Source organism: Ovis aries, chromosome 20 (genome assembly GCF_016772045.2).
Source record: "Ovis aries strain OAR_USU_Benz2616 breed Rambouillet chromosome 20, ARS-UI_Ramb_v3.0, whole genome shotgun sequence".
NCBI lineage: Eukaryota > Metazoa > Chordata > Mammalia > Artiodactyla > Bovidae > Ovis > Ovis aries.
In genome coordinates this window covers 32,790,977-32,803,685 of record NC_056073.1, presented here as the reverse complement: position 1 = coordinate 32,803,685, position 12,709 = coordinate 32,790,977, and positions in this window count along the sequence as shown.

The window sequence follows — 12,709 nt, the reverse complement described above, 5'->3', positions numbered from 1 at the left end:
AATATTTGTAGAACTGTATGCACAATAACAATTCCATATTATTTTCAAGTGCATAGGTAATCTCTACTAGAAATTTCTAAAATCTTTAAAAAATTAATTTATCTATTGAAATCAAGAAACGAGGAAAAGACAATACATGGAATGAAAAATATATTTTATAATATACTGTTTAGAAAACAATTGTCTGAATAATTAAACTAAAAAGCAGCACTTTGAAATGCCCTCAATTTAAAGGAGTTAGCAAAATCCAGAAAGAGAGAGAATAAAGTCAAATAAAAAATATAGATCAAAGTTTAAAGTGAGTTAATAAACAAATAACATAAAAATTTATGAGAATATATTCCTCAACTTAATGCACTTCTTTTTGAAAATTTGGATAAATAGGATATATTTAAGGAAGTTATAAATGATAAAATTTGCTTTAAAACAAACACGCACGCACACACACACACAAATATTCTAAAGAGCTATGTCCAAGAATAGCACCAGGTCTAGATGACCTCAAAGCTGATAATTTTTAAACTTTCAAAGAACATATATTTCTGGTGTTATTTAAACTACTCAGTATGGGTTGCAGTGGGGGGGAGATATCTCCATGAAAAAATAAGCTTGAGAATATAGACAGGAAAATCCTGAAAATGAAGAATAATGAGAAAGGACAAGCCTTGAAAAGCATTAAAATACTTTCATAAACTTACATTGCTTCCAGCAGTCTAACACTGACAGAGAAATGAGTAAATAAAAGAAGATAAGAGAATCCAGATCCCAAAGTATAGGGAATCCAGTTGTATATAATAAATATGGCATTTCAACTCAGGGAGTAAAGCATATTATATAAATGCATACTTTGAAAATCTAATCATTTGGAAGAAAAATTAAGCTGGATCTCTATGTTAAATTTCCATACAAAATTGATTCCAAATGGATCAAACTCTGCTTGGTAAAATGGAAACCATTCAAATTCCAAAAGGGATCTTGGGAATATTATTTTAAAATAAAAAGTTTTGAATAAAAGTAATTAAATGGTATCAAAGCATGACTTTAAGTCATAAAATACTTCACAGAAAATCTGTGATGAAAAACATCATTAACAAAGTTAAAAGATGAATAACTTTCTTGGGAAAAGTTTTTAAATGCCAATGCTTTGTACATGATAAACATTCAGTAACCTGTTGAACTAAAAGAGTATGCACTGGTAAGGACATCAGTAGTATGTAATATTATGGAATGCTGTGGCAATCCATCATGATTTAAAATTATGACCCAGTCATTTCAATTCTGAGATCCATCTTCAAGATAATCTTACAAATGGAAAAAATATTTGATTATAGTATTTTAATAGGAAAATAAAAACAGACAGGGAAGCCTGGCATGCTGCAGTCCATGGGGTCGCAAAGAGTTGGACATGACTGAGCAACTGAACTGAACTGAATAGGAAAAAAAGACTAAAAACACTGAAATTTCATAAACAGATATTAAATGAATTATGCAATATTGATACACTGGAATATTAGGCAAATAAATTTCCTGGTAGAAAATTTATTTATATATATATATATATATATACACTACATACACACACATACAAATATACATATACACACCATATACATATAGATACAATACAAATACATGCATATACCATATTATATCATACATTTTTACTACTCATAATACTGGTAAGTATAAAGTGAAATAAGGGCTTCTCTGGTGGCTCATTGGTAAAGAACCCCAGTGGCAACCCACTCCAATATTCTTGCCTGGGAATCCCATGGACAGAAGGAGCCTGGCAGGCTACAATCCATGGGGTCACAAAAGAGTTAGACATGACTTAGTGATTAAAACAACAACATAAAGTGAAATAAATCAAACTAATGTTCTCCTATTCTGGAAAATAGACTACTAGATAAACAAAGGAGGAAAATTTATACAAAGTCTGTTCAACTATTACACCATCAATTTAAATATCATTTAATATTTTTATACATACAGATCTCACCATCTTGAAGGATATATTTGTTTAAAGGTCAAATTCTTTCTGCCTTTGTAAGCACATACAATATATTCTATAAGCATATATCTTAACTTTATGACTATTTTATCTCTTTAAGAGTATCATAAATGAAATTAAATGCCCTGTATTTCTGTAAGTTAAGTATGTACAAAGACTTTTATATTTCTTGTATTTCATAAGTGATTCAACACCAACAGGTAGCATTTACTGTGCACATAGTAAGTCTGTGGCTATATTTTAACATCAGGAAATGTTTATCATGTTTCTAACAAGCCACAAAGTGGAATTCTTCAGTACCTTCTCAACAATGGAAACTAGGAAGATGCAAAAGACTGACCACAGAAATCTATGCCAGTCCCACTCCCAGGGGATTTTGTGGTCCAATGTAGCAAGCTCTATTTCCCAAAAATCTATCTTTATTATATTTGTGCTGTATATATTAAATTAGAGTAAACTTGTTCCACTTTGCTGAGAAACAATTGAAAATGAACTAGAGCCTGAATCATAACTACTCTTCTTCTGAAAATGTCTAGAATTAACTCTATATAATTTGTGTCAATAATAAAAAGTTTAAGAATCTCCCACCTATCATATATGATATAACAATACAAGGGTGAAATTGTGAGGATCTTAAATAATAATCCTCAAACTTTGGCTAAATAATTATTAGTAGCAATATTAGTTGCTCAGTCATGTCCAACTCTTTGTGACCCCATGGACTGTAGCCTGCCAGGCTCCTTTGTCCATGGAATTCTCCAGGCAAGAATACTAGAGTGGGTTTCCATTCCCTTCTCCAGGGGATCTCCCTGACCTAGGGATTGAACCCAGGTCTCCTACATTGCAAGCGGATTCTTTACCATCTGAGCCACTAGCGAAGCCCTTAAATTAAGTCGGACATAAATTTCCTTGAAAGAAATATGTAACCATCTCAAATACATTCTGCTAAACTATTTTTTATTTTAAAATTGATAGTACAAGACAAATGTTTCTATAAGAAGAAAATGGGAGCCAATATCATGCAAAATATTATTTTCACAGTTATATATGTGATCATTTTGTTTTGCTATTTATCACAAGAGTATTTCAAGTATCTTACTTTTTAAAATGTAGTTACTAAATATTTTTCTGAGGTTTTTAAAAGCTTATGGTTGCCTTCATAAGCACTTAAAACAAGAACAAATAATTAATTTTTCTTAACCACCAAAGCACCTACTATAATAGCTATTTAGTCCAAAAGCAAACCACAGGAATGAACATTGCTTTCCTTGGAAGTGCTTTCAGGAACTTATTATAGCTCTCTGTCATCTACTATAATCAGGGAAAGGGCATTTGGTTAATCAAATTTATTTTGGTGTTGAGAAATTATCTAAGTACATAAGACACGGCACATGAGCTCTGACTTTTACAGTAGGAGACAATGACATGATTAAATAAGACATCTCTCTAGGGAAAGTGATTGGTGAATCTGTGATTATAGGCTTTGGAATGATTTGCATGTAAAATCTAAGCAACTAGATGAGGTGCTTATTTGATACACACTTAGGAATGTGGCTCTTATATTTAGAGGATTATCTAGAAAAGCAAGGAATTTCTGTATCAGTCAAGCTTGGAGATAGAAACCTGTACAATTAATTTAATAAAGTTATTTAATATTAACAACTTTCAACCAGAGATCAGAGAAGATAGAATGTATTGCTTCTACTATTACTCCTACTACTAGTAATAAAAGATGCTAAGGAATCACAGGCAGTTACTATAGGATGAAGCTGAGGGAATGAAGGGGACCTGAGCAAAAAGGACTTGTACTTCTAGGGCAGAGATGCTGTCTCGTAACTAACTGGTACTTCAGGAGATGGTCCCATGGAGCTGGGACCCAGACTTCTAAGAGAGGGGCTTCAGCCAACTGGTACTGGCATCTCTCAGAAGTCTGATTCTGGCAAGTGGGAAAACTACAACCTGAAATCAATTTGAATGAACCATTTGAATGAATTTCAGTGAACTATTTGAATGAACTGCCACTGCCACGGTGAAAAACCATTCATGTGATGGTGACAGGCACAGAAGTATCAAGTCTCCGCCCTTGTCCAGTCACATTGTTTCACCTTAAGCCCTAATTGACAGAGAATAAGGGGAAACCAACTGGCAAAGGAGAAATGTAGTTTGGTTAAAGTACCAGCTCCAGAATCAAAAAACAGATAAGGGTGGATTTGGAACTGAGACAAAAGTTCAATTATTAGCATAGCTCATCCATTCCTATGCTTCCTTTCCTTTAAATGTTTAGATGTGGTCTGCTTTAGTTCTCTGACATGTTTATAATAGCCAATTTAAAATTTTTTATATAGTAAATTCAGTGTCTAAGCTTTTTCTGGAAAAATTTCTATTGACTGCTTCCCCTCTCTCTTTATCAGATACTTTCCTGTTTTCATATCTCATTTATGGGGGGTCTCAAGGCTATGGTTTTTCCAGTGGTCATGTATGGACATGAGAGTTGGGCTGTGAAGAAAGCTGAGTGCTGAAGAATTGATGCTTTTGGACTGTGGTGTTAGAGAAGACTCCTGAGATCTCCTGCAAGGAGATCCAACCAGTCCATTCTGAAGGAGATCAGCCCTGGGTGTTCTTTGAAAGGAATGATACTAAAGCTGAAGCTCCAGTACTTTGGCCACCTCATGTGAAGAGCTGACTCATTGGAAAAGACCCTGATGCTGGGAGGGATTGGGGGCAGGAGGAGAACAGGATGACAGAGGCTGAGATGACTGGATGGCATCACCGACTTGATGGAAATGAGTTTGAGTAAACTCCAGGAGCTGGTGATGGACAGGGAGGCCTCGCATGCGGCAATTCATGGGGTCTCAAAGAGTCGGACATGACTGAATGACTGAACTGACTGATTGAGTGACTGAACTGACTGACTGACTGAAATTATTCATTTAAAATAATGTAGTGGTGAAACTCTGGAAATTAGAATTCTCTCTGACCCATAATCTGTTGGTGGTTATGGTTTATTGGTGGTAGTGGTAACTGTTTGCATGGTAACTTTTGTGTATGAATTCTGCAAAGCCTTCATTCTTTGTCTTGTGCACTCACTAAAGTCTTTTCTCCGTTAGCTTAATGGTCAGTTAATTTATGGACAGAGCTCTTCCTAAATAACTTGAATCAATAAGGCTTACATTCTCTTCTATATTTTCCATCCACTTCTTAATATTTCAATCTAAGTATTTTCTTAAACTTAGTTTCCTTTTCATACACAATCTCTTCAGCTATATCTAATGTGCTATCAAGCTTACCCACTGTGTTTTTAATTTCTATTTTATTTTCAGTTCTGTAATTTTTATATTTTTCTATTCAGATATATTACTTTTATTTTAGATACTATTTTTCTGCTGTATTTCTCAGCCAAGTCTTTTATCTAAGCCTAAGAGGCAGTGGAAACTGTTCAAGAACTCTGGCTCGCAACTGACTTTCTCATAATTAGCAAATACTCCCAGTAAAAACACAACCCCAGCTATGGTACTCAAGTTCCTGAGTTACCATTCCCTGTGAATCTTGGCCTGGAAACTCACTTTTGTCAAGAGGTGTCTTGATGAGGGTGAAAGAGAAGAGTGAAAACTGAGATCATAGCATCGAGCCCCACCACCTCAAGGCAAATAGATGGGGGAAAAGTGGAAGCAGTGGCATATTTTACTTTCTTGGGCTCCAAAATCACTGTAGATGGTGACTGCAGCCATGAAATTAAAAGATGCTTACTCCTTGGAAGAAAAGCTATGACAAATCTAGACACTGCATTGAAACTCAGAGTGATGTCACTTTGTTGATAAAGGCCCATATACTTAAAGCTATGGTTTTTCCAGTAGTCCTGTACTGATGTGAGATTTAGACCATAAAGAAGACTGAGTGCTGAAGAACTGATACTTTTGAAATGTGGTGCTGGAGAAGACTCTTGAGGGTCCCACAGACTGCAAGGAGATCAAACCAGTCAACCCTAAAGGAAATCAATCCTGAATATTCATTGGAAGGACTGATACTGAAGCTGAAGCTTCATTACTTTGGCCACCTGATGCGAAGAGCTGATTCACTGGAAAAGACCCTGATGCTGGGAAAGATTGAAGGTAAAAGGAGAAGGGGCAGCAGAGGATAAGATGGTTAGATAGCATCACCAACTCAATAGACATGAATTTGAGCAAACTCCAGGAGATAGTAGAGAAGAGAGGAGTCTGGTGTGCTGCTGTCCATGGGGTTGCAAAGTATCAGACACAGCTTAGCAACTGAACAACAACAATGTGTTGTGTGCTAAGTTGCTTCAGTTGTGTCCAACTCTTTGTGAACCTATGGAATATAGCCTGCCAGGTTCCTCTGTCTATGGGATTCTCCAGGCAAGAATACTGGAATGGATTGCCATGTTCTCCTCCAGGGTATCTTTCCAACCCAGGTATTGAACCGCCATCTCTTACATCTCCTGCACTGACAGACAGGTTCTTCACCACTAGCTCCACCTGAGGCCCCGAACAAAAACAACAATAGCATTTTAATGTCAATAATTATATTTCTGGGCTTTAATCCTAGGGAAATAACTTGAATATGGATAGGTTTACATATAAAGATGTTTAAAGTAAAATAGTTTTAATAGAAAATGTTTGGAGAAAACTTAAGCATTCAATAATTTTGAAATGTCATAGTGTCATTATTAATGACATTTTTCAAAACATTTTATAACCTAACAAAGTGTTCATAATGTAATATCAAACAAATTTTCTGGAAAAATATAACTACTTCCTCAAGTAAAATTATTTATTTATAACATCTTACAAAACAGAAGAAAGGAAATATCTTCAAAGATATGAGAATAGAGGTAATTTTAAATTTCTTCTTTATACTTTCCTAAAATTTCTGCACCAAAAATTTAGTAGAGAACCATAAGTTAAATTCAGTTTAAACTTAATCTTAAAAAAGACAATGACTAATTTTTCAGTGTGTTTAACATAAGAGTAATTTGTCTTCCTCTTCCTTTCTCCAATATAGTTGTGATGTTATTTTTTCCTTTTCTCTCACCTGTGCTACTGACATATTTGTTTGCAGGGCTGTCAGATTGTTACAACATTTTTTTAGTGGTACATCATTTCATATATCTAAGCACAGTCACATGGATGAACTCATGATGAGTTTTTAAGCTCTGGGAAAGGTTACAAGCGCTTCATCTTCTGGGTCATGACAACTGACAGCCTATAGTGCATTCTAATGAAAGTGATGACAAACGTCTGGCATACTCTCAATGTAGACTTAGTATTCTGACACCATTTACGTATACCAATGATATCTGAATATGAGCTCTTTACAGAATTATTAAAATTAATAGTTGGGTAATGGTATAATAATTGAGACCTACTCTTTTTTAAAATTTTTATCTAGACAACATCTATAAATATTGTCATCACTTTCTTTTACCATATTCTGATGTTTTGGCAAAGTATCATTTACTATCATTCTTTCTTATAGGAGCACTTTTCTTTGTTCATTACAGTATTAATATAATGACTTCTTGTTGGCAAGCTAAATAATTAATCTTCTATGAATAGATCTGATTTAATTTAAACATGCTAATCCTTTTGCACCTTTCAAGTATGCGATGAGACATCACCTAACAGATAATTAGTTTTAGCAGCTCAATATTATGTCTCACAAATGATGGGAAAACACTGACTGTGTATCAGCTAGAAAATATTTTCAGAGATTGTGCTGTAAAGAGAAATTATGTCAAGTCATATGACATAGCCATATTTGGGCAAAGGAGAATCTAAATGTTGAGCAAATTTAAGAGCTAGAAACTAAGACTTAAACATTAATGCCAGGGTTCTTTAATTCTGAAACAAGATGGACTATTTAATAAACGTGGCTTGGTGCAAGACAAGTTGTACTTTAAGCAAATCATTTCTTTGGTTAGTGTGTTCTGCTTTCATTTGGGCAGAAACTTCAGATCAGAGAAGCAAAACACGTTGCAGAAGGGACATTTCTAAAGTAAAGTGTCTTGCTGATGAGCTACAATTGAGTATGGTAAGGCAAATGCAGATCTGCAAAGGCAGATCTAGCCAATGCAGACAGCACTGGAAAATTCAAGGTTGTAAGTACTGCAGGAAGTTAAGCAAGTTAGGAACAGGTTTTGAAAGACTGGTTCGTTCACTGCAGTACTCCACCTAGAGAGAACTGAAGCAACGGATCCAATCATTTGGATGAAGACCAGGCAGCTGCTAGGCTGTATCAGAACTAGGTGCAGAACTGAGTTCAACCACAAGAGAAAAACTGAAGTACCAGATCAAGTAAATTCTATGTAGGGTAGAAATAGAAGTAGGATCATTATCTCAGAAACAACGCCATTTTATAAACAGGAAGAAGGAGTTTAGACAGAAAAGTAGGACTATATCTCAAAGATTATATGGACACATATGACTCAGTTATAACACAAGAATTTTCCAGTCTGTTGACACTGAATCCAATTCCAGGACTTCTGAAGGGTAGTTCACATATTAGAAAAAGAACATATTCAATATTTGCTAGAGAGGGGAGAAATGGTGAACTTAGAACAGATGCAAGCAATTACTACTTGAGCCAAGCAAAGGAAGTAGACATGGGTGTAACCTGAAGCCAGGTTTCTACACATCTGTAAATAAAGAAGCAAATAGGAAAATCACTTATGATAGAAATAATGGTTTTTCCCTTAGTTATGTATCCCCATCAAAACCTCTTTCCTATTTCCTATCAGAACCCTGCAAATTACTCTGCATGGAGAGATGGCCACCTCTTCATACATAAAAGCTTCTGGTGGCACATGTGTCCCGGGCAGAGATGTACCAACACACTCCAAAGAGACTGAATTTTCTCCCATTATTAGGAGAGTGCTGTCTCTCCTATTGCTGAATTCATGAGTCCAAGACTCAGGGGACGGAAGTGGCTCCTCTCATCCTCACACCTAAAACCCATTCACAGTTTCTGATTCCTCTCCATGGAATTCTGAATTCTTCTGCTTTGGTTGTCTATTTTTCCAGCAAAGCAATGCTCTCTCTGTGGGACAGCAAGAAGGCTTCTAACAACTTGAGAGTGAAAGCTGTTATCTGGTCATTTCAGTTCTACAAACCACTGAACCTACCTACAGACAAAAAGTGTGCTTTATATTACTGGTTAGGATAATTGACCCTAATTCGCAAGGAAATTAGGCAAGAGAACTATACACAGAAGCCAAGGTTTCCTTGGGTATCTCTTTGTACTTTCATGTCTGAGTAAAAGTAAATGGAGGATCACAACTTCTTTTCCCAAAAAAAGAACACCTACTGAGGATTCAGACCCTCCAGAAATGAAATCGGGATCATCCATCTAAGTAACAGAACACCAATTGGTTGAGGTCCTTGGTTGATGGGGTAGAAAACATCAAATGTGTGGTGGAAGAAAGAAAGCTGTGGGGCACATTCTAAGGCCTTGTCATCAGATACAGAAATGAAGTGGCGCCATACCAGCCATGTATGGTTTATTCCTTGCTTTCTACGCCCACATGCATTACTAATAACTGTCTGGAATTTCAGGGAATTGATGTGAACATGTCCTCTATGGTTAAACACTAAGGTTTCCTCTGATCATTCACTTATAAACACTTCTGTATTAAACATGCTTGTATATAAAACCAAATCTGACCATATTCATAATAAATTTCCTAGGAAATATAGGAAACAGACATAATTGCTAGATATGAAAAATGTATACTCCAAGTAGATATTAAAAATATTTTCTTAAATATTATAGGAATTCACACTCACCCAGAGGTATTTACATCATTCCATCTTTGTCAACACTGAGCACAATCTCTTATCAAGAACATCTATATTGTTTTCATAAGCAAAGAGCTGTATTATGTAGCTGTATTGATTAGTTGATAAGTTTAATGTTATAGGCTGAAACTTGTCAGTGAACTTTTGTTTATATCTTTTGTTAAGTTTAGTGATGTTTTTAGTATTTGCTTAACAACTATAAAAGATATTTACATAACATTGTTATAAACCCTCTTATCAAGTCATTGTAAATAGTTTCCATGATTTTATTTGCCTTCTGCCTCTTTGTTAATTCATTTATAAAAGTTTTCATTGTATGTAGCTAAATATATCTTTTCTTTTGAAATTAACTTTCTTCTTATTCAAGGAGTGGTAGCCTGACTCCTTCCACAAAGGATAAAAAGGTATGGACCTATGACTGGTTCATGTTGAGATTGGACAGAAAACAGAAAAATTCTGTAAAGCAATTATCCTTCAATAAAAAACAAATTAATTAATTAAAAAAGTTATGGATGTTCAGAAAAATAGATTTTTTCTTTCATAGCATCTATTACTTTATCCATTTTATACTTACATGTATACATTTTGTCTCCTTTATTAGCCTAAAGTCCTTGAAACTTGAATCTATGCTTTATTTATTTCTAAATATCTCCAAAACATATAAAGGGCTCAATAAATATGTTGTTAAATGAAAAAATATGAATTAATAAACACATATTTTATCAGCTTTACAAAGGCTTTTCAAAAGACCTCAAGGCAATGCACATTCATTTATTAATTCTAATATATTCCTTCTTGTTTGTTTGTATTTGGATAACTACATTCTATTTCTTGTATACATCAGAAAAAAATAGTTTTGAGCAAAGAATTGACATTATACCTACATATTTCAAAAGTAAATTTAAAATCACAAGGAAGTTTCTTGCATAAAGACATTTACTGTAATTTATCATCTCATGAATTTGGTCTCTACAACTTATTTATTTATGATATGCAAGATTCTTTGTAAGCATTTCATAAGGAACTTCTGTTTTGTGTACCCACAGTGTGTGGTTGAAATAGTCCACAAAATAAACCAAGGGAATCACCTTAACTGCAAGTCATTAGGCTATATTTCAAGGAGGAACAAGTAACTGCTTCCCTCTTCACCTTTTGGAAATTCACCCTTGATTAGGCTATTCATGGTCAAAGTGAGATTAATTCTCAATTAAAATTAATGCATTAAATTGTGAAGAATGTAGGATATGCTTCTGGAGTTACAGTTGGGATTATAATCAATATTATGTCGATTGCCTTTTTTTAAAAAACCTTCATGTCTTTGATAAATATCAACATTTTTTGGAAAGAAGAAAATCAAGTAACCACAGTGATTACTGTCCTCATGTTGGTATTTTGGGGCTTCGGGAGCTGGAGAGGAATAATTATTATGTGAATTATTTCATGCTGATTATAACAGCTCTTAATACTGTTCTCAAGGGGCTACAAAAAGTCACATTTTTAGGTGAAAGAGCACTGTGGGTGAGGATTCTTAGAAGAACTGATGTCATTTTGCTTACAAGTCAACAGTCCCAGTGTTTTATATGAAGAATGGTTGACTCCAGGGAGGGGCAGGAGGTGATACTTCCAGTAACAAATAGATTTCGTTTAGATTATAGGGTTGAAATGCCTCATTCTTTTCTGAATATTTCCATATATCTGCATCATAAGCTTCAGGGGCCTTATCTTCCCAACAAATGCCCTAACTTAAAACATAGTTAAAAAGAAAAATAAAATAAGGTCTTTCTGATCTCAGTCATTCATATTTGCCTTTCCTTTATGCTTACCATAAAGCTTTCTCTTTCCCCATCTTAGTCTTGAGTTGGAAGTTCAAGATATTAAGCCATCTTTCTCTTTTATAGGTTCTTCAATGCCACCAAAACCATCAATTCCATACCATAACCTAAATTTGTAAGCATTACGCTATATTATATTCCATTATTTATATCTCAATACCTTTTCCACCATTCAGTATCCAAGGCCCCTTCATTTAATGAATTGCTCCTCTAAAGGGAGCTTTACATTCCTCATTCATTTGCGCTTATCAATGGCACCCCACTCCAGTACTCTTGCCTGGAAAATCCCATGGAAGAAGGAGCTTGGTAGGCTGCAGTCCATGAGGTTGCGAAGAGTCAGACATGACTGAATGACTTCATTTTCACTTTTCATTTTCATGCATTGGAGAAGGAAATGGCAACCTACTCCAGTGTTCTTGCCTGGAGAATCCCAAGGACGGGGGAGCCTGGTGGACTGTTGTCTATGGGGTCACACAGAGTCGGACACGGCTGAAGTGACTTAGCAGCAGCAGCAGGGGCAGCCTTTCTCAGCAATTCCACGTAGCTCTACTCATAAGGACTCTGTTCCAGGAACTTTTTCTTCCAGAAAAAGAACAGAACAAACTAATCTGTGCTATTTGTTTTTTATTAACAACTTTTATTACCAAAAGATGCATGTTTCCTAATAAAATTTCTAGCCGCATACCGATCCAGGAGCATTCTCTCAATGGAAAGGGTCTTTATTTTGTACTTGTATCTTTCTGACACAGAAATACATTGTAAGAAAATTTTAATATCACTGATTTATTATTCCCCTCTGCCGGCCAGGGAGGTCTTATATTTTCAGCCAAACAATCTGTACAGCGTTTCATCTACAAATCTTTGCACATGTGCAAAGATACAACAAACAAAGCACAGGGGAGAATAGTGACAGCAAATTTCCAAACAGCCTTCACAAAGCTATTTTATGTTTTCCCAGATTTGAGGGAGGTAAAAAAAACTAAAATACAAAGTGTTAGCTATGAAGTTAAAGAGATGCTTCATATTATAGAATAGATACAGGCTTGTTGTGCAAG